General features: G+C 38.6%; 1 long non-coding RNA gene across 1 annotated transcript; it reads right to left on the bottom strand.

The window, feature by feature from the left end:
• Positions 1-580: 580 nt before the first annotated feature.
• Positions 581-23,987, bottom strand: LOC124619859. The gene is made up of 2 exons (XR_006980151.1): positions 23,866-23,987; positions 581-1,031 (listed from the first exon to the last, which is right to left on the bottom strand). It is a non-coding gene; the product is annotated as an uncharacterized LOC124619859 (long non-coding RNA).
• Between the last annotated feature and the right edge of the window lie 816 nt (positions 23,988-24,803).

The raw sequence follows: 24,803 nt of genomic DNA, 5'->3' as shown, positions 1-24,803 counted from the left end.
TGTATTGATATCATGTCTATACACAAGTATTAAGTAGTGTTGAGTTCTAAAGTTCTGACACGTATTTCTTCTTTGTTTTAATTTTGTCAATGGTCACCAGTACTGTTTGTAATTCTGCTGTGTATTTAGGAAATGTGACGCGACAGAGAAAACCTGAAATCACCAGTGACTTCAGCACTCCAAAAGTGTGTAAATCCACCCATTTACCAACCAGTTGCAGAAAAAAAGATTAAATTCTTTCACTAGTGTAATCACTGAGCAGTACACAGTCAAAGTTAAAAATTAAGTTAACTAAACAATGTATAAATCCATTAAACTGAAGAAAATTAAACTTGTAAGACAATGTCGCTTTTGTCTCTCTAATTAAAATTTGATGATAAGATTAATTATTTTCCTGTTCTTTTGTTAGGTGGAAGAGATAAGAATAAAAAAATATTGAATGACAAATTTTCATTAACTTACCAAGTATAGGCATGCTAACTTTGAAAACGATCTGATTAGAAAAAATGCAACACCACAAAACCCTTTTTTTATTTATATTAGGGATTAAAAATCCATGAAGTTAAAATCACACATCAAATCACCTTTATTTGGATTTATTACTAGTTCCAGCTAACAACATGTCCATCTTCACATTTAGATGTAAAACCAATTTTTTTTATCATGTCAGTAACATAAAACAACTTATACAAGTGCACATTATATTGTAGCAGGGTTCAAGAACATTTACACAAATTAATTACAGAGCTGTGAGGATGAGTCGTGGGTTGTCCTTGGATAGCTCAGTCAGCAGAGTACATGCCCATGCAAGACAAAGGTCCCGAGTTTGAGTCTCAGTCTGGCACCCAGTTTTAATCTGCCAGGAAGTTTCAATTACAGACTACATACCATAAAGTCTTCCTGAATAATGTTGGTATCATTACAGCTTACACATCACTAAAATCTTTCTTAAAATGATAGCATCCATATATGACATAATTTAAAAAACTTTTCATTTTTTGTGGCCATGTAATGGAATGCTAGTCATAAATCTGAAAATATACATTAATATAGACAATACCCAGTGAAAATAAAACAGTATTTGCATATAGAACTATCCACCAAAAAAATTAAATGTAAAAACTAAATGTAAAATGACATTTTCTTATCAAAAGTGTTATGCATTACAATCACGTATCTGACACAACCAATATTACATCATTTCATAACAGAGATCATGATATGTATGTTGCTATGATGTGGTACATGTGAATAGTATGACAGCACATGCCCATTAAAATGTATAAGAAATGCAAAGTTTGGCATATACATATTATACACATGTGTGGCTGGTACTGTGGCAAAATGGTGACCGACGGACACTAGGGAGGTTTTAACATGGTGCTTGAGGCAAAGATTGCAAGGTGCATTAATGACTGGCTATATAACTTACATAAAATCTGCATATTCTAATAATAATTTAAGGAACTAGATGTAAATGTAATTAAAATTCCACAGCTGAGATTAGTACAGCTCATCTTATAGTTAAACCAATAGGACTTCAACAATAATAACTAGCATGATAGAAATCTGCTACCTTTGTATAAACCAAGTGACATAATTTTATGTAATACTTTATATTACATTGATGCTTGACCACGGAATGCTGACCATAATGACTGTCTCAAAATATTTTTATTTTTAATACATGTCTACAAATTGAATGACATTATAAGGAACGTCACTAACATGCAACATTAAGAGCCACAGCTGAGGTGGAACTAAGGACAGTTTTTTCCATCATACTGACAATAATATAAATCATACAATTTATTAAACTGAAAAGAATGTAAAATGTGTGACAATGAACATGACAAAAGAACTGCATTTTATAAAACATATTATGGTAAATGCCTTAATAACAAACTATAGTTTAAGGAGCTTCACTGATAGGCAAGCCACTGTAACATTATGAATCATAACAGAGGTCAAAAGAATGTCAGGCAATTTTTATTTCTTAGCATTGGTACTGGGTAATAACAACAGATTCAGTTTGTTGTTGTTCTGGTCTTCAGTCCAGAGATTAGGTTTGATGCAGCTCCCCGTGCTGCTCTATCATATGCAAGCTTCTTCATCTCCGAGTAACAACTGCGACCTACATTCCTCTGAATATGTTTAGTATGTTCATGCTGCGGCCTCCCTCTACAATTTTTACCCTTCATGCTGCCCTCCAATACTAAATTGATGATCCCTTGATGCCTCAGAAGATGTCCTACCAACCGATCCCATCTTCTAGTCAAGTTGTGCCACAAATTCCTCTTCTCCCTATTTCTATTCAGTACCCCCTCAGTAGTTACATGATCTACCCATCTAATCTTCACAATTCTTCTGTAGCACCACATTTTGAAAACTTCTATTCTCTTACTGTCTAAACCATTTATAATCCATGTTTCACTTTCATACACCGCTACACTCCATACAAATACTTTCAGAAAAGACTTTCTGACACTTAAATTTATACTCAATGTTAACAAATTTCTCTTCTTCAAAAACGATTTCCATGCCACTGCCAATCCACATTTTATATCCTCTCTACTTTGACCATCATCAGTTATTTTGCTCCCCAAATAGCAAAACTCATCTACTACCTTACGTGTCTCATTTCCTAGTCTAATTCCCTCAGTATCACCTGATTTAATTCAACTACATTCAACTATCCTCCTTTTGCTTTTGTTGATGTTCACCTTATAACCTCCTTTCAAGACCCTGACCATTCTGTTCAACTGCTCTTCCAGCCTTTGCTGACTCTGACAGAATTATAATGTCATCGGCAAACCTCAAAGTTTTTATTTCTTCTCCATGAATTTCAATTCCTACTCCAAATTTTTCTTTTCTTTCCTTTACTGCTTGCTCAATATGCAGACTGAATAACATTGGAGATACGCTACAATCCTGTCTCACTCCCTTCTCAACCACTGCTTTCCTTTTGTGTCATCTGTTTCCTGTACAAATTGTAATAGCCTTTTGCTCCCTGTATTTGAGTCCTGCCACCTTCAGAATTTGAGAGAGAGTAATCCAGTCAACATTGTCAAAATCTTTCTCTAAGTCTACAAATGATAGAAATGTAGGTTTTCTATCTTTTAAGATACGTTGTAGGGTCAGTATTGCCTTGTGTGTTCCAGCGTTTCTACAGAAAACACACTGATCTTCCCTGAGGTCAGCTTCTACTAATTTCTCCAATCGTCTGTGAAGAATTCGTGTTAGTATCTTGCAGCCGTGACTTGTTAAACTAATAATTTGGTAATTTTCACACCTGTCAACACATTCTTTCTTTGTGAGTGGAATTGTTATATTCTTCTTGAAGTCTGAGGGTATTTCACCTGTCTCATACATCTTGCTCACCAGATGGTAGAGTTTGGTCAGGGCTTGCTCTCCCAAGGCTATCAGTAGTTCTAAGGGAATGTTGTCTACTCCCGTGGCCTTGTTTCAACTTATGTCTTTCAGTGCTCTGTCAAACTCCTTACGCAGTATCATATCTCCCACTTCATCTTCATCTACATCCTCTTCCATTTCCATAATATTGCCCTCAAGTACAGAGTGCGTTCCATAAGTATTGCGACCAATTTTTTTCTGACGCAACTGTACACCACAGCCTGTTGTAACCAGCTGGGCTAAGTGGAGGGGGGTGTCAGCTTCAAAACGCTCTTTGTCTCATTCAGCTGCGACCTGCCAGAGTGTCAGGATGTGTGTTTCCGTCAACCCCATTTTGAGTTTATGTAACACTGCACAATGAATCATTCTGTAGAGTAATGGTACGCTATCAGATTTTGCATTAAACTTGGGAAGTCTGCCACTGAAACATTTCCATTACTTCAGCACGCCTTTGGGACTGATTGCTTGTCCAAATCACAAGTTTTCCGATGGCACAAGTTGTTCTTGGAGGGTTGAGAGGAGATCACCGACGAACCTCGCAGTGGACGGCCATCAACCGCATGAGTCGACGAAAATGTGACACGTGTGCATGGTTGTTTGAACTCTGACAGACGGCTGAGCCTTCAATTGATAGCACAAACTCTAAACATGTCAAAAACAACCGTTTTCTGCATTGTGACCGAAGATTTGAACATAAGAAAGGTGTGTGCCAGACTCATCCCAAAAGTATTGACCAATGAACACAAGCACGTTTGAGTGTTTCAGTGCCGAGAAATGTTGGAAATGTGTGAAAATTAACCTCATTTTTTAAACTCAGTTATCACTAGAGATGAGTCATGGATTTTTGAGTACAACCCTGAGAAAAGGCAGAGTTCAGAGGGGTACACCCCATCATCACCCCGTCCCAAGAAGGCATGCATGAGCAAGTCCAGGATTAAAATCATGCTCATTGTCTTCTTTGACATAAGAGGCATTGTCCACCATGAATTCGTACCTACTGGGACTACAGTGAACTCAGCTTTCTATTTGGAAGTGCTCAAAAGAATGAAAAGGGGGGTCTCGCGCTGCCGAAGCAACATCAAGGACATGTGGAAAGTTCACCACGGCAACACGCCGAGTCACAGCGCCTTCATTGTCAATGACTTCCTGGCCAGGACCAAGACCCCATTGGTTCCCCAGCTTCCCTACAGTCCTGACCTGGCTCCCACTGACTTTTTTTTGTTTCCTCAGTTAAAAGGAGTCATAAAAGGAAAACATTGGGACACGATTGAAAGCATCCAGGCACATGTTACGTCAGCTCTAAAGGACATTCTAGAAAAGGCATTCCAGGATGCCTTCCAGGCATGGAAAAACCGCCTCCAGAAGTGTATTGATGTAAGAGGGTGCTATGTTGAAAATTTTTGATCATTTGTACAAATATATTCAATAAATGATTTTTTTATGAATTTGGTCATATTACTTATGGAGCGCACCTTGTACATCGCCCTTGTATAGACCCTTTACGTACTCCTTTGTCCTGTAGCCATCCCTGCTTAGCCATTTTGCACTTACTGTCGATCTCATTTTTGAGACATTTGTATTCCTTTCTGCCTGCTTCATTTACTGCATTTTTATATTTTCTTCTTTCATCAGTTAAATTCTCGCTCTCTTCTGTTACCCAAGGATTTCTATTAGCCCTCATCTTTTTACCTACTTGATCCTCTGCTGCCTTCATTATTTCATCTCTCAAAGATCCCCAGTCTTATTCTACTGTATTTCTTTCTCCCATTCTTGTCAATCGTTCCCTAATGCTCTCTCTGAAACTCTCTACAACCTATGGTTCTTTCAGTTTATCTAGGTCCCATCTCCTTAACTTCCCACCTTTATGCAGTTTTTTCAGTGTTAATCTACATTTCATAACCAGTAAATTGTGGTCAGAGTCCATATCTGCCCCTGGAAATGTCTTACAATTTAAAACTGGTTCCTAAATCTGTGTCTTACCATTACATAATCTATCTGAAACCTTCTAGTATCTCCAAGCTTCTTCCATGTATAAAACCTTCTTTTATGATTCTTGAACGAAGTGTTAGCTATGATTAAGTTATGCTCTGTGCAAAATTCTACCAGGCAGCTTCCTCTTTCATTTCTTAGCTCCAATCCATATCCACCTACTACGTTTCCTTCTCTCCCTTTTCCTACTGTTGAATTCCAGTCACCCATGACTATTAAATTTTCGTCTCCCTTCACTACCTGAATAATTTCTTTTATCTCATCATACATTTCATCAATTTCTTCATCATCTGGAGAGCTAATTGGCATATAAAGTTCACTACTGTGGTAGGCATGGGCTTCGTGTCTATCTTTGCTACAATAATGCATTCACTATGCTGTTCATAGTAGCTTCCCCGCACTCCTATTTTTTATTCATTATTAAAACTACTGCTGCGTTACCCCAATTTTATTTTGAATTTATAACACTGTATTCACCTGACCAATCTTGTTCCTCCTGCCACCAAACTTCACTAATTCTCACTATATCTAACTTTAACCGGTCCGTTTCCCTTTTTAAATTTTCCAACTTACCTGCCCAATTACAGGATCTGACATTCCACGCTCCAATCAGTAGAACGCCCGTTTTCTTTCTCCTGATAACAGCATCCTCCTGAGTAGTCCCTACCTAGAGATCCAAATGGGGGACTATTTTACCTCCACAATATTTTACCCAAGAGGACGCCACCATCATTTAACCATACAGTAAAGCTGCATGCCCTCGAGAAAAATTACGGCTGTAGTTTCCTCTTGCTTTCAGCCAGTCGCAGTACCATCACAGCAAGGCTGTTTTCATTAATGTTACAAGGCTAGATCAATCAATCATCCAGACTGTTGCCCCTGAAACTACTGAATAGGCTGCTGCCCCTCTTTAGGAACCACACGTTTGTCTGGCCTCTCAACAGATACCCCTCCATTGTGGTTGCATCTCCTATTTGTATCGCTGAGGCACGCAAGCCTCCCCACCAACGGCAAGGCCCATGGTTCATGGGAGGAGGAGATTAAATTTTTCTGTTTTTATTGTTTTTTTTCTCTTATAATCTCTCTGTATATTACCTGCATTGTCATATATTTTGCACTTTTCAATTTAATAGATTCAATTTACAAGTACAAAATATATGAAAATGCAAGTAATATAAAGAGACTATGAAATAAAAAATAATAAAAACAGTATTTAGTTCTGTGGCTACATGCTTACCAAATGCACAAATAAAAGTACAATACTTAGGTTCTTGAAATTTATCATAATGTTCAACATTCGATGTACCATTGCTTGACATCAACTTACAAAAATATATGTATTTGTCACTAAATTTCTACCATACTCTATCACATGGTTGAAATTCCCACTCTTATGACAAAAAACCTTACTCATTCGGGCTTTATGCAATTTCTCAAATACATAGGTGAGATTTAGTCATAGTAGTCATATCAGTGTCAATAGGAGTGTTGCCCAAAGACGAAGTTAAAATTGGTAGGAGGTGGAGGCCATTGTAACTTAACTGTCTTCCCAAGACAAGGCATAATAATAATATTTATGTATCTCTATTCAAGGGCTATGTGTGAGTATATCGATACCTTGACTGTTGGCAATGACTGAAACATAATTCATTCTATAATTACATTGCTAGTACACTTACCTACATCTCTGAACCTCCATATGAATGTAACGCTTACATAATGGTTATTCAGAAAACAAAGAATTTTTTCCACAGATATTTCTGTTTGATATAATTACATGTAACTGTATTTTACATACAGTTTTATACCCAAGAGTTGATTTTCTACGTAATCATCATTCTAATTTAAGCACTCATCATACCATTTTACCAGCTTTTATATGCATTCTGCATACTCTGTCTCCACCAAGCTTTTGACATCAGCATTGTCATTAAAACGAAACGCTCTTTACTTTCTGAATGACCCTCATAAGTTAGTAATATATACTACCAGCAACTAGCACTTGCACAGATCAAATCAATTATCATTTATGGTCACAGTAGTAAAGTTGCCTGAGGTCTAGGTTATAACAGGTATGTGACTCGACAGCAGTGTGGTACCATTTCTATCTGGGATAACACAAAGTATATCAAAATTAAGAAACATGATACCAGACAGTTTCTGTATGCTGGATGCAGCTGCTTCGCATGTCTTCAACATAATTTTGTAAATATTTCCACGGCAATGCTTCTTGATAGCTCTATAGACAGCTTTCATTTTCATCTGTATGCACTTTGGAGGTGAAAGCTATCAAAAGTGCTGCCAGATTTCAGGGATTTCCTTAAGTTGACTTGACTGTAGTAGTAAAGAATAAATGTGTTAAAACTTCATGCATGATGCAGCAGTTTTTCACATATCCCATTGGTTATGATGTTATATCTCCTAAACTATGACAGGTAGTTGGTTCTTACCCCCACAGCGATTGTTGCCTGACAGTAAGGGATGTGTGTACCTGGATTGGTTGAAAATAATCCAGTGGTATAGGAGGAGATGTGAAAAAAAAAAAACACACACACACACACACACACACACACACACACACACACACACATAAAAGTGGTGCAGAAATTAGCTACTTGCTTCGAATGCAAAATTGTGCACTTCACAAAATGAAAAAAATTAGTATCCTATGATTACAATATCAAAGAGTCTGTTGAAATTGACCAACTCATACAAATACCGAAATACAAGACTTTGTAGGGACATGAAATGGAATGATCACATAGGCTCAATCCTGGGTAAAGTAGGAGGTAGACTTTGGTTTATTTGTAGAATAATGGGGAAGTGCAACCAGTCTACAAAGGAGATTGCTTACAAATCACTGGAGACCGGTTCTAGAATACTGCTCAAGTGTATGGGGTAAATATCAGCAGCGGGTATTGAACGTATACAGAGAAGAACAGCACAAATGGTCAAAGGTTTGTTTGATCCATGGGAGAGTGTCACAGAGATATTGAAGAAACTTAACTGGTATAATCCTGAAGATAGGCATAAACTATCCCAAGAAAGTCTACAAAAAGTTTGAGGAACCAGCTATAAGTGATGACTCTAGGAATATACTACAACCTCCCTAGGTATCACTCACAAAGGGGTCATGAGGATAAGATTAGAATAATTGCAGCACACACAGAGGCATTCAAACAATCATTTTTCCTCCCACTACATACGTGAATGGAACGGGAAGAAGCCCTGCAACTGGTACAATGGAGCATACCCTCTCCCATGCACTTAACATCAGTTTGCATAGAACGGACGTAGATGATGATGTGACATAAGATGTCATATAGGGATAGTGTATCTGAAAGTTGGTGGGTGAGAAGAGAGTATTTTAAAGCAGGTGTGCCACTTGAGGTGGCAATTCCTTGGTTAATGTTTTTGAGAGTATTGCTAATTGCAAAGAGATCATTGCACATGTCAGTTGTGTGATGGATTGAACTGTGAAGTTTAATATACACATTTTGATGGAGGAGCTGCATGACATGCCTAGCACTATAGCTTTTAATTGGAAGTATGGTATAATACCAGTATATGTTAAATGCTATAAATGTGGAAAGCCTATCAAAATGGTTAAGTCACATCCTGCAGAAGTTACAGTTGGACTTGATGCTGTTGTGTGGTAACTGTGTTTGAAAAATCTAGGTCGATGATCTGCAATATCATTTATTTGACTTCTTATGTTTGGTATCACTCATCCACATGGCTTCCTGAAAATGAGTAATGATTCCGTTATTGAGTGGTTAGGAAGGTGAAAGAGGGAATTTTTATATTATTAAATGTTTTCTGTTTATTATGGTTTATTTTGAAAGGAGTTTCTTTTTAGGAATAAGCAGATGAGGCTGGGGTAAAGCAGATGGGGTAGGTATTTTATTTTATTGTGTTCATTCTACTCTGTTGTTTGGTTTGTATATTGGATGGTATTTTAATTTCTTGTTTTTCATGAAACTAGAGTTTTTTGACTGGTAAGTATGTTGTTAATATGTGTTTGTTTTGACTTTGTAATTACTGTGAATATATAAATGTGTGTTCCATTGCACCACACATCTCCAGCCAGATTAATATGACCAGCAGTCAAAAGCATGAATAACCACCTTCTGCAGTGTGGTCAAGTAAGAAGACAGTCAGTGAGGTTCTGGAAGGTACCAACAGAGATGTGGAACCAGGCTGGCTCCAGTCCTGCGGCCAGCTGTGCTGTTTCTCACTTAAAGAGTCCATGGCACAAACAAGGCAACCTATGTTGTCCCACAGATTCTAAATTGGGTTTAAATCTAAGGAGTGTGGTAGCCATGAGAGTACAATAAACTCATCTTGGTGCTCTTCAGACCACACATGAACATTGTGAATTGTGTGACAAGTTGCATTGTCCTGCTGGTGGGTGCCTTCATGCTGAGGAAAAAGAAACTGCATGTAGAGGTGGACATGACTCGCAAGGAGGCATGCATGCTAGTGCTGATCCACTGTGCCTTCCAGAATGACGAGGTCACCCAGGGAATGCCACAAAAACATTCCTCAGACCATAATGCTCCCTCCTCTTCCAAGCTACAACCTTACAACTATGTTGTCCCACAGATTCTAAATTGGGTTTAAATCTAAGGAGTGTGGTAGCCATGAGAGTACAATAAACTCATCTTGGTGCTCTTCAGACCACACATGAACATTGTGAATTGTGTGACAAGTTGCATTGTCCTGCTGGTGGGTGCCTTCATGCTGAGGAAAAAGAAACTGCATGTAGAGGTGGACATGACTCGCAAGGAGGCATGCATGCTAGTGCTGATCCACTGTGCCTTCCAGAATGACGAGGTCACCCAGGGAATGCCACAAAAAAACATTCCTCAGACCATAATGCTCCCTCCTCTTCCAAGCTACAACCTTACGACTATTGTTGCAGGACCATACATAACAATGGCCATCTGTATGACGGAGCTCAAGTGGCCAACTGTCACCATTTGGTAGATGTCCAATTGCCATGTTGGCATGAAAACCTAGCTTTCATTGCCAATGAACAGCAGTCAGCATGGGTGCATGAACAAGATGCCTGCTGTAGAGGCCCACATGCAGCAACTTCCACTGGACAGTTGTTGAGAAGACAAAGTTGATAGCACGTTAGTTCATCCTCTGTGAGAGACTGTTTATACAAAATAAGTGTATCGATTTGAAATTCTAAATTCGCATATTTAACTTTTTGTGTTGCTTCAGCACAATCTATCATTCACTGTATCAATACCTATTTGTATTGTGATATATTTTGAAACATGTACAGTTTTGAGAATTTTCAGAGGCCGTCATTATCCTGCGCATAATCCAGTTTCTGGTAAATTGGCATTTGTGATTTAGTTACTGTTGCAGATATTCCAATGAACATATTGTGTTACAGCTATATTTCCGTTAAAGAGGAGTATATATTATACACATTTATCATAAATTAAATCTATTTTCTAGTTTGCTAATAACTATAACTAAGCTCACAAAGTTTTAGGAAATTAGAAATGTTTACCAAAGGCTTTTTCTGTTGCCTTAACAGAAATCTTGTTTTGTGTATTTGCGTCAGTTCTTATAGGGAATTAACAACTTTGTAGCTCAAGAGATTAAAAGATAATCAGTGGTTTTAATTTAAAGGTACTTGTTCACTGCCTTGTAACACATCACACCAGCTAAAATGCATACCAACTGTGAATGCTGTTCTCAAACACGGAGTGACATTCATAAGAAACTGGAAATCGCCCTGGCCACTATCAAATGGTTGGCAGCTGCTACGACCTGTTGTGTTGAAAGAGCTCCCGAGAGTCATGTACCTGTGGTACTAGTACGAGGGTACATCAAGTGTTATCCACTCCTGTGGATCCTGGCTCATTTGTGCAAAGTACGTGATCTGTCATTACTCGTCCACTTGACTGCGAGTGACATTTCAGTGGCATAGCCAAGAGTCCTGTAAAGTGTGGACGGGGACGAGGGAGGACACAGAGGTTGCATCAATCCCCCTAACCAACAAGTCTGAGGCACTGTCTTTCACTGGAACTGAAACTGAGCCAGTGGGACTCACTTCACCTGTTTTGGGTAATCTTATTTTGTCTGGTTTTAAGAGGGAGAAAACACAGAAGGGTAGGAGTCTATTGATCATCAATAGTTCAAACATATGGCAAATGAATGTACCCCTTAGGGAAATTGCAACAAGGGACAGCAAATGACAACAGGTGCACTCAGTGTGTATATCTTGAAGAGACCATCCCAGCAGCCATTGAAGAAACAGAGTGCAACCAAATGCAGATTAAGGCACATGATGGAACAAATGATCCAAGAAGGTTGAGAAGACCAGCCATGCACATATAGTTTCTAGAGTTTCAATGAAGCTCAAATTTCCAGCCTTGTCTCCAGAACTGATCAAGGCCCTATGTTTCTGAGTCAAATGGATGGACTGAACCAGAGACCTCAAACGTTTTGTAACAAGCTAGGCTGCAACTTCCTGTACCTGTACCGTAGGGTTGAGAACTGTATGGTTCCCCTAAATGGATCACACTACACATCAGAGGCTGCTACTCAAGTAGGTGACTGTGTGTGGAGTGCGCACAAGGGTTTTTTAGATTATGTGACTCTCCATCCAACCCAGATAATAATAGCCGTAGTAAAACAAGAAGTATGAGGTCTGTTCAAAAAATGTGGAACTTTTCCCACAAATGTTTCTACACTTACCTTTTACTTATTGTGTGAGGTCTCCCTCGAAATACTCACCTCCACAACTGAACTTGATTGATCGCACGAAGTGCCATCTAAGAATTTTATTTTATCTCTACATTGTAAATCTTTGTCCTTTAAATAGGGTTTTCAACTTTGGAAATAAAGAAAAGTCTGCAGGGGCCAGGTCTGGAGAGTGCATAGGATGAGGTAGCACAGTGATTTCGTTTTTTGTGCAATTGTCACGCACCAACTTGGATGAATGTGCAGGTGCGTTGTCGTGACGCAAGAGCCATGAATTGTCTCACTGCATGTCTTTCACAGGTGTCCCAATAGTATCCTCAATTAACAGTTTGTCCCTGAAGCATGAATTCATGATGAACTAATCCTTCAATGTCACAGAAAACTATCAGCAAGGCTTTAAAATTTGACCTTACCTGACAAGCTTTTTTTGGTCTTGGAGAACCTTGCCAACCCATTCTCTTAAGTAACATCTCATCCTCATTTACGTGATAAAAACCTCTTCACAGACAGCGAGGCGACGGTCTTTCTGGTCCTGACTCAAGAGCCATGGAACAAACTTGGTGGCAACACGATGCACTCCAAGACGCTGTGTCAGGATATCATGACATGATCCAACTGACATGTCACATTCTTTAGCTATCTCTCAGTCAGTCAGTCTTTGATTGGTATGCATAGTTTCGTTGACATTCCTGACATGAGCATCATCTGTAGATGACTAAGGGCATCCTTGAACAAGAGTAATCTTTAACTTCTGTCCAGCCATTTTTAAACTGTGTGAACAATTCAAAACAATTATGGCTTAAGCACTCATCACCTGTAACTTCCTGCATCATTTGGCACATCTCTGTAAAGGATTTCTTGACTTTAATGCAAAATTTAATACAGACACATTGCTCCTCTAACTCTCAAAATTCGCAAAGTGTGCAACACAATGTTCTACTCAATACAGCACTGAACAATAACTAACAGACATACAACAATGAAACTTCCAACAGCTATATATTTAAACACAGATGTGTGCAGAGGTGCCAACCAATGTCATTCCAAACACGCCACTGCATGAAATTATGAATGTTTTGGAATTTTTTGAACAGACCTTGTATCAGTGAAAGGTCAGAAGAAGTACCCCCCCCCCCCCCCAGGTGAGAATATTAACATCCTAATGGTTAACTGCCAAAAGCATTCGCAACAAAGTGCCAGAGTTTGAAGGGCTCGTGAAAAGCAGTGAAGGTTGAATAATACTAGGTACAGAAAGTGGGTTGAAACCTGAAATTGACAGCAGTGAGATTTTTGGGGGAAATGGATCTAATGGCAAAAAAATAGACCTGACCTCTTTGAGGATGTCCAAGTCGAAAATGGTATCAGTGACCACGATGCGGTTGTGGCAATAATGGCTATGATTTTTATCAGTAAACTAGGTAAAAAATCAGAAGTATCATATCTCAATGAGGAAATTGAAACTTTCAGCACAGGGCAGAAGCATGTAGAGGAGCTATGGCTCCAGTTTAAAAGAATAGTTGACCATACAATGGATGGATATGTACCCACTAGAACAGTTCACAATGAGAGAGAACCTCCATGGTATACAGTCACCATAAAGAAACTTCTGAAGAAACAGAGATTACTGCATAATAGCTGTAAAACAAAGTGTAGGGCTATAGATAAAGAGATGTTGAATGAAATGTGTTTGGCTGTCAAGAGAGAGTTGCGTGATGGCTTCAATGACTACCGCAGCAGAATACTGTCAAATGATCTTCCACAGAAGACAAAAAATTCTGATGACATATAAAGGCTGTTAGTGGCACCAAAGTTGGTGTCCAGCCCCTAGCAAATGAAACAGGAACTGAAACTGAGGGCATCAAAGCAAAAGCTGAAATGCTTAATTCCAATTTCAAATGTTCCCTTACAAAGGGAAAACCAGGAGAACAGTCCCCAATTAAATCCTCGTACCACTGAAAAGACAAATGAAATGAGTATTAGTGTCAATGGTGTTCAGAAACAGTTCAAATTGTTAAAACTGAACAAAGCTCCTGGGACAGGTGGACTCTCTGAGATTCTATACTGAATCTGGGGCAGAGGTTGCCCCTCTTCTAACTATAATCTATCACAGATCACTTGAACAAAAACTGTGCCCCCCCCCCCCCCCCCCTGGAAAAAAGCACAGGTCACAACAGTGTACAAGAAAGGTAATAGAAGTGGTCCCCAAGACTGCCATCCAATAACCTTGACATTGATTTGTTGTAGAATCTTAGAACATATACTGAGCTCAATCATAAATGAGATATCTCAAACAGAATGACTTCCTCCACTCCAACCAGCATAGTTTCTGAAAACATCAATCATGTGAAACAAACTTTCACTTTTCTCAGATGACATACTGGAAGATTTGGATCAAGGCACACAAGTAGATGTAGTATTTCTTGATTTCTGGAAATCACTTGACTCAGTACCATGCCTACACTTATTGTCAAAAGTACGATTACATGGGGTATCAAGTGAAACTTGGGCACCCTTGCTGTTCATGTTGTATATTAATGACCTTGCAGACAATATTAATAGTAACCTCAGGCTTTTTAGCAATGATGCAGTTATCTGTAATGAAGTACTAGGTCTGAAAGAAGCTGCACAAAAATTCAGTCAATCTTGATAAGGCTTCAAAGTGGAGCAAAGACTGCCAACTTGCTTTAAATATCCAAAAATTAAAATTGTGCCCTTCAAAAAATGAAAAATATGTGGTATCCTATGGCTATAACATCAATGAGTCACTGTTGGAATCGGCCTACTCACATAAATACCTGGGTCAAACACTTTGTAGGGACATGAAATTCAATGATCATATAGGCAAATTCATGGGTAAAGCAGGTTGTCGACTTCAATTTATTGATAGAACACTGAGGAAGGTATATCAGTCTGCAAAGGATATCACTTACAAATTATCCGTGCAACTGGTTCTAGAATATAGCTCCAGTGTGTGTGACCTGCACCAAACAGGACTAACAGCAGATATTGAATGCATACAGGGAAGGTCAGCCTGAATAGTCACAGGTTTATCTGAACCATGGTACAGTGTCACAGAGATACTGAAAAAACGAATTGTCAGACTCTTGAAGACAGACATAAACTATACTGAGAAAGGTTGCTAACAAAGTTTCAAGAACCAGCTTTAAATGATGACTCTAGGAAGATACTACAATTTCCTATGTATCCCTCACATTCGAATCATGAGGATAAAATTAGAATAATTACAGCACACAGAGGCAATCAAACAATCATTCTTTCCATGGTCCACACATGAATGGAACAGGAAGAAACTGCAAAACTGTAACAATAAGATGTGCCCTCCACCATTCACTTCACATTGGTTTGCAGTGTATAGATGTAGATGTACATATAGATCTGAGCAATCAGTTGCTCAAAAGTTGCACATCTATTCACTAATACACATCTCCACAGGTGTTCACCCCTGTCATCTGTGCCTCGTAGTGCATCGCAGTTTTCTCAGCACCAGTTTTAGATAGCATGGTATATTTTGACCGTGGCAGCATACAGACAGTTTACAAACTTAGCCTTTTCTGAAATGGTTGCTCCCTTGGGCCAAAAGCCAATGGTGATGCTCTTTCGGACGCCAGATAAATCGCTCCATTCTCGCATCCCTCCAACACACCTTATACACTCTCCACTGCTAGTGTTGCCTTCTGTCACCTGTGAGTGCTTGTTGCAAACTGACATCGGACATAATCTGTGGGCGCATTATTGTCCCTATACATAAAAAAATTGAAGTTCATGATACCATATGTAGAAATTACCACATTCTGACCCTAGACGGGCTAATCGGGTGCAAAATAATACCATAACACGCATTTATAAAACTGGCATATTATTTTGTTTCTTTGTAAATATTGTTCTTTGGTGGTTATGTGGCAGTCATTTTAGCTATTTGTATTACATTGAGGTGACAAAAGTTATGGGATAGAGATACGCTTATATACAGATGTTGGTAGTATTGTGTACACAAGTTTAAAGGGCAGTGCATTGGTGGAGTTTTCACTTTTACTCAGGTGATTTTTGTGAAAAGGTTTTCAAAGTGGTTATGGCTGCACAATGGGAGTTAGCAGAATTTGAATGTGAAATGGTAGTTGGAGCTAGAAACACGGGACATTCTGTTTCAGAAATTGTTAGGGAAGTCAATATTCAGAGACCCACAGTGTCAATAGCGTGGCGAGAATACCAGATTTCAAGGCATTACCTCTCACCGCATGCAACACAGAGGGTGACAATTTCACTTAACAAATGTGAGCAGTAGCATTTGTGTAGAGTTGTCTGTGCTAATAGACAGCAACATTGTGTCAAATAACCAAAGAAATCAATGAGAGGCATACGGCAAATGTATCCATTAGCACAGTGCTGTGGAATTTGCCATTAATGGGCTCTGGCAGCAGATGAGAGGCATAAGTGCCTTTGCTGAGAGACAACAACACCTGCAGCACCTCTCCTGGCCTTTTGACTGTATCGGTTGGACACTAGATGATTGGAAAATTGTGACCTGGCCAGCTACGTCCCTGTTCCACTTGGTAACAGCTGATGATAGGGTTCGAGTGTGGCACAAATCCCACGAAGCCACAGCCAGAAATTGTCAACAAGGGGCACTGTGCAAGGTGTGGGCTGTGTTTACATGGAATGGACTGGGTCCTCTGGGCCGACTGAACCAGTCACTGATTGGCACTGGTTATGTTCAGCTACGTATCAAAACGATTTGGAGCCATTCATCAACTTCATGTTCCCAAACAGTGATGTAATTTTGTGATGACAGTGTGCCATGTCATTGGGCTACAATTATTTACAACTGGTTTGAAGAAATTTTGAACAATTCAAGTTAATGATTTGGCCACCCAGATCACCTGACACAAATCTCTTCGGACATTTATGGGACATAATCGAGAGGTCAGTTCATGCACAAAAGTCCTACACCAGCAACATTTTCACTATTGTCAATAGCTACACATCCATCATGGCTCAATATTTCTGCAGGGAACTCCCAGCAATCTGTTAAGTCCATGCCATGTTGAGATGCCACACTATGCCAGGCAAAAATATCAGGAGGTATCCCACAACTTGTCACCACAATGTAAGTGCATATAACAATACAGGTCTTAAGTTGTAAATGGTTTTTTATTTCTCAATTATTATTGTTTCATGTTTGGTTGGTACCATGAAGTTCATTTTATCTGTAAAGGTATTAGTACTGTCTAAGAACTGAAACTCTTACATTCATTTTAAATGTTACTTGTCACGATTTTGGTACAAGTCTGTTAGATTATTAACATCAGTCTCAGAGTTTTCACATTTCACTTGTAACATCTACTCTTACAATCAACAAGTAAGCTGATGGCACTGTATATAAGAATTTATGTTTCTGGATTTATCATCTGCCCTGAATTTTGCAGTACTATAGCACTCTTAAAGTTTTTCAGGCAGAAGTGCAATGATATCTTTCATTCACAAATCACAAGTATAAAATATTGTTAATGAATACTTATCAATGCAATGGGGCCAGATCAATGATAGCAATAAGAGAATTAAATTTAATTACATACACAAAATTTCTAGTCTTTTAGTTTCTGATCAATGGTACAGTTTACACTCATTAATGACTTATAGGTTGGTTGGCTGATTAGGGGGAGGGGACCGAACAGCAAGGTCAAAAGTCTCCTTGGATTAGGGAAGGATGGGGAAGGAAGTCAGCTGTGCCCTTTCAAGAGAACCATCCCGCCATTCGCCTGAAGCGATTTTGAGAAATCATGGAAAACCTAAATCAAGGTGGCCGGACCCACGTTTGAGCCACCATCCTCCCAAACACACCACCTCACTCGGTCGCTAGCTCCAGTGCAAAATAAACTGGACTGCATTCCTGGTAGATCTGATCTATCACTTTGTTTCCCCAACCTCTGCACTATGTGTAGCTGTACTGAGTGGAAAACATGATTATTTGTGAACTGTGTTGTCATTTCTGTTTCTACAATGGAGTTTGTACAATTTGTCATTGGTATAGTCAACTCAGCTGAAAAATACCTATGGCATTTGTATGCAGTTAAAGAGCACAATCTAATTGATAAGGAATCATATGCTGCCAAAATGCTTTCCAGTGGAAACTTTTTTTTTCTCCTACTGTTTGGAATGGTAGCCAAAAACATCAAGTTACACCATTGTTGTTGTTGTTGTTGTGGCCTTCAGTCCTGAGACTGGTTTGATGCAGCTCTCCATGCTACTCTATCCTGTGCAAGCTTCTTCATCTCCCAGTACCTACTGCAACATACATCCTTCTGAATCTGCTTAGTGTATTCATCTCTTGGTCTCCCCCTATGATTTTTACCCTCCACGCTGCCCTCCAATACTAAATTGGTGATCCCTTGATGCCTCAGAACATGTCCTACCAACCGATCCCTTCTTCTGGTCAAGTTGTGCCACAAACTTCTCTTCTCCCCAATCCTATTCAATACTTCCTCATTAGTTATGTGATCTACCCATCTAATCTGCAGCATTCTTCTGTAGCACCACATTTCAAAAGCTTCTATTCTCTTCTTGTCCAAACTATTTACCGTCCATGTTTTACTTCCATACATGGCTACACTCCATACAAATACTTTCAGAAATAACTTCCTGACACTTAAATCTATACTCGATGTTAACAAATTTCTCTTCTTCAGAAACGCTTTCCTTGCCATTGCCAGTCTACATTTTATATCCTCTCTACTTCGTCCATCATCAGTTATTTTGCTCCCCAAATAGCAAAACTCCTTTACTACTTTAAGTGTCTCATTTCCTAATCTAATACCCTCAGCATCACCCGACTTAACTCGACTACATTCCATTATCCTCGTTTTGCTTTTGTTGATGTTCATCTTATATCCTCCCTTCAAGACACTGTCCATTCCGTTCAACTGCTCTTCCAAGTCCTTTGCTGTCTCTGACAGAATTACAATGTCATCAGCGAACCTCAAAGTTTTTATTTCTTCTCCATGGATTTTAATACCTACTCCAAATTTTTCTTTTGTTTCCTTTACTGCTTGCTCAATATACAGATTGAATAACATCGGGGAGAGGCTACAACCCTGTCTCACTCCCTTCCCAACCACTGCTTCTCTTTCATGTCCCTCAACTCTTATAACTGCCGTCTGGTTTCTGTACAAGTTGTAAATAGCCTTTCGCTCCCTGTATTTTACCCCTGCCACTTTTAGAATTTGAAAGAGAGTATTCCAGTCAACATTGTCAAAAGCTTTCTCTAAGTCTACAAATGCTAGAAACGTAGGTTTGCCTTTCCTTAATCTTTCTTCTAAGATAAGTCGTAAGGTCAGTATTGCCTCACGTGTTCCACTATTTCTACGGAACCCAAACTGATCTTCCCCGAGGTCGGCTTCTACTAGTTTTTCCATTCGTCTGTAAAGAATTCGTGTTAGTACTTTGCAGCTGTGGCTTATTAAAGTGATTGTTCGGTAATTTTCACATCTGTCAACACCTGCTTTCTTTGGGATTGGAATTATTATATTCTTCTTGAAGTCTGAGGGTATTTCGCCTGTTTCATACATCTTGCTCACCAGATGGTAGAGTTTTGTCAGGACTGGCTCTCCCAAGGCCGTCAGTAGTTCCAATGGAATGTTGTCTACTCCGGGGGCCTTGTTTCGACTGAGGTCCTTCAGTGCTCTGTCAAACTCTTCACGCAGTATCGTATCTCCCATTTCATCTTCATCTACATCCTCTTCCATTTCCATAACATTGTCCTCAAGTGCATCGCCCTTGTATAGACTCTCTATATACTCCTTCCACCTTTCTGCTTTCCCTTCTTTGCTTAGAACTGGGTTTCCATCTGAGCTCTTGATGTTCATACATGTGGTTCTCTTATCTCCAAAGGTCTCTTTAATTTTCCTGTAGGCAGTATCTATCTTACCCCTAGTGAGATAAGCCTCTACATCCTTACATTTGTCCTCTAGCCACCCCTGCTTAGCCATTTTGCACTTCCTGTCGATCTCATTTTTGAGACGTTTGTATTCCTTTTTGCCTGCTTCATTTACTGCATTTTTATATTTTCTCCTTTCATCAATTAAATTCTACAAACACAATAAATGTACAACAGTGCCTGATTAAAGAAAAATACTACCACTTTCTCAATCTGACAGTGAGCTATGATAAAAATAAATAAAAAAAGGGACTGAGAATCCTTTATAAAGATGAGGCTGAATGACAAAATGTTAATGAATGCATGATTGTACAAAAAATGCACCAAATACCTTCAACTAGGTATATTTTATGTAATCCAAGCAAAGTATGATACATGATTTTGTCAGTAATAGTTCTACAGAAGCTAAATAATGTAATATATGGCAGGTACCTCCGCAGCTATGGAAATGAAGCTTACAAAACTGTTTGATGATGGGAACAAAAATATAATTCAAAATTATCAAACACGAGTTTATCAGGTACATGTGAAATGATTCACACATTTCGAACTTTGTACGACTGGTGCCAATTTACCTCAGTTGACTACATGGAGCTTAGATGCAACTATCAGTTTACCAAGAATCTGATCTCACACAACTATGATAAAAGACAACATGCGTTACCTGCAATGTTTTACTATCCCCACTTGCAAATGGAAACAATAACCGATGAGTGTGGCATAAAAGAGTAACAACATGCTTAAAAGGAGTGAGTTAAAGTGTGTCTCACTATTAGGGCCTATAAAAATGTTTAGAATTGAATAGAACAGAAACTATATTGTCACATAACATGTCATGTACAATCAGATGATTGGGACATAGGTGACTTTTCAATTTAAAGCTACTTCTAATTGTAAGCATACAGAATAATTACAGGTATTTTGTAATTTTAAGTGCAACAAAATTATTTAAAATAGTCACGTTGAAAATAAAATAAAATTAAGAATAAGTATTTACTTAAAATACTTTTTTAGCATGACAGAATAAAATGTAACATGAAGCATAGTTATTTGTGACAGTCAGTCATAAGTTCTTCTACACTGTAATATTATTTACTTGCTAGGTATTTTTTATACGTGCAAATTCTTCTGGTTTAAAATTTTTAAATTTTTCACATACTTTATTTCCCAGCCTCATACCCATATAGTAAGGTGTATTCTCCAGCAGTTTTAGCCTACGAGTTGGTAACTTATACTGATATTTGTTTCTTGTTTTATAATCATGCTTAAATAGCTTATCCCCAAAAAGTTGTGGGTTATGTTTAGAAAACTTAATTGTCTCATAGATATAGAGTCCAGGAACAGTCATAAGATCAAGGGCCTCGAACAGAGGTCTGCACGATTGTCTTTTTTCTGCACCTGCCATGGCTCTAATGATTTTTTTCTGTAACCTAAAGACTCTCCGTAAGTTTGTTTTCTCTGATCCCCAAAAAATTGTACCATATCTAATCACAGATACAAAATATGCATGATATACAAGTTTTCTGACTGGTGTTTCTATTATACTGCTTATAGCATTCATTGCAAATATTAGACTATTTAGATGGTGACACATGGCATTAACATGGTCTGTCCATGATAAATTCTTGTGCAGCATTATACCCAGAAATTTGGTACAGTTTGTGGTGGCAAGGTGATTTCTCATATGATATTTCTAGTATATCCTGTACAGCTTCTTTTGTGGTACAGTGAATGATTTGCATCTTTGTTAGATTTAATTTCAGACCATTATCTCTCACCCAGGCCTCAATTTCAGCCAGAGACTGATGAAGACGACTAATTAAATTTTCACTTTTCTTGCAACAGACTATTGCTGTAGAGTCATCTGCATAAAGAATAGTGTCTGAATTTATGTTAGTCGGCAGGTCATTTATATGATACAATAACAATATTTGCCCAAGGACAGATCCTTGTGGCACACCTTGTTCTGCCTTTTTCCAACTTGAGAAGAATCTCTAAAGTTTCTTACTATTCTTTGTTTCCTGTTTAATATGTAAGATGACATCCTTCTCAGCAAATTATCATTAAAATCATATGCTTGTAGCTTGTGAAGTAGTAGTTTGTGATCTACTGTGTCAAAGGCTTTACTTAGGTCACAAAAGATGCCCAATACATTCATATTTTTTATGTAGACTACTACTAATTTTTGTAACAAGTTCATTAACAGCTTACACAGTGCAGTGTACTCTTTGGAAACCATGCTGATTGTTCTGGATAATATCGGAAAAACATCCTTCCTTGAAAGATTGATTCATTGTAAGGGACAGAGGATGTGCAATACTATGGGTGACTGGCTTTATTATTTTTGTAGAAATTTCATCCCAGCCTACAGAATTTAGGACTAAATTCTTCAAAGACTTTATATCAGGTACTTCAGATTAGGATATATGGGTGAATTTAAATTCCACAGTTTCTCATAAAATGTAACTAAAAGCAAGCACTTAAAAATTATTACTGCTACATTTCATATGCACAGTAACACTAACAAGAAACGCCTTCTACTGCATCGACGACAGGATGACAAACTAATCCACTTGGAAATGTATAAAAAGATTTGCCACACAAAGAACGGGGATTCAGCTGCAACCAAATTCTGACTTGCAGTTATAGTTTTGTGTACAAATAGCTGTCTATGCAGTCCTCATAGAATAACGTTACCTTTCCTTTTGAAAGCACCCTACTCGACACCAAATGATCGTTAGCAACAAACATTAGCCATATTATTACCAGTGATGGGGGTGTGCCCTATGTTCCTTATGCCCACCTTTTTAACATACCGGTATTGTAACCTATTCCTCTATCTTACATTTTAAAATTCTGAAAAATCTTACTATTTTAATGTTATTCATGAATTTTTTACCAGGTTCCACTACTGTTCCAAGTTTTTCAGTTTAACTTAACCAAACCTTTAAGTCTTACTAGCAGATGTGACTTTTCGCAACGAGCATCTCATTCAATATTTTGCAGGTCCTGTACTGTACTTGACAAATTAGTATACAGGGTGGTCCCGAATTCATGGTACAAACTTTAATGGTAGGTGCAGGACATTGTAACAAGGATATATTGTATAGGAATGTATAGTCCCAGGTGACGCGGTGAGGCGTAAACAGGGGAAATAACGGCCGAAAGGAAAACGAAAGATTTTATTGAAATCGTTGTTGACAAGTGTCATGTTTACAGTCATTTAACACACTGCATACAGTCTGATGACTCACATGTACGTCACGCGCAACAGTTCTTGTGCTTGACTCGGGTCTATCAGCCACTATGTTCAAGATGCGTTCTTCCAGTCTTGGAGTGCGTACAGCTCTTAATCGACCAGCGTCATGTCTGTTGACGTCGAACGTACCTGTTTCACAAAGTTGACGATGTAACCGTTGAAAAATTCTATGATCCGGCATTCGTCGATTAGGATACTCCGCGCGATACATTCGTAACGCAGCTCTGGCGTTACCATTTGCACGGCCGTACATGTAATGCATGTCTGCTTTTTCTGCATACGTAAAGTCACCCATCGTCTACGGCAGCACAACTGTGAATGGCGCTTGTCCCTACTGCGATACATCATGTTCATCTACTGCCCTCTACCGATCACTCCATTTCTCTTTCCCCTGTTTACGCCTCACCGCGTCACCTGCGACTATACATTCCTATACAATAAATCCTTGTTACAATGTCCTGTACCTACCATTAAAGTTTGTACCATGAATTCGGGACCACCCTGTATAACTTAAAAAAGTTATTACGTCGTAAACATAAGTCGACAGTTAACGAAATTTGTATATTGTTTTGTTTTTTATGGTGGTCATAGTTTTGAAAGCAATGTAACACGCGTTTCAGGGACACTTTGCGGACGGCAAATTGCACAAGCACACAACCCTATTACAGTGTATCTGGATACTTCTGTAAGAACGAACGTGTATTACTAACGAAATACAAGTATCTATAGTGGATATGTGAGCGGAAAATATCACCAGCAATTTAAACAACTTAAACAGAAATGTATAAAATTTATATATTCCACCAGAGCTGCCTTTTTACTTTTTTTTATTTATTGTTACCGGTAACGAGCATGGTTCATTTTCAAGCGGTCCCTAAATGTAATTTCCAACATTTGAAATGTATCGGCATTTCCTACATAATATTTTATTGATTTGGCGCTAATTATCTGCTATATACTGTCAGCCAGCAGCAAAATTTGTCAAAATCAATGACAGAAGCTCATCAAATTTGCCATTATAAACAAAACTTGTAAAACAAAACAGGATGTTGATCACGGAAAGTGGTGTCAGGAATATGTCCGAACTACTTCAGTTAACATTTTGTATCACTGTTCCCCCAATAAGTGACGACCACAAGTGAGGCGCAGAAACGTTCGACAGTCGTCACAATCGATGATTTTTGGAAAGGCTGCAATTGTGTCATTCTTTATTTAAGTAATGAAACAGTGTGCCACTTACGTACTTTTTTCTTGCTAAGCAGGACGCGCTTCGAAAATTTCTATATACCTATCTGTCTATATCAATATTTTGAGTGTTGTGCTGCCCTCTTGCGCTGTGGTCGTCTTAGTATATCTCCTCCATTAAGCAGAAAAGCACACATACACGCAAACCATCACTGACACAGTCCATGAAATTTCACATTTTGGGTGGTTTCCTTTCCTGTATAATGGAGGAGGCACAGT

The sequence above is a fragment of the Schistocerca americana genome, chromosome 6 (assembly GCF_021461395.2).
Source record: "Schistocerca americana isolate TAMUIC-IGC-003095 chromosome 6, iqSchAmer2.1, whole genome shotgun sequence".
Lineage (NCBI taxonomy): Eukaryota > Metazoa > Arthropoda > Insecta > Orthoptera > Acrididae > Schistocerca > Schistocerca americana.
This window is presented reverse-complemented; position numbering and strand designations above follow the sequence as displayed.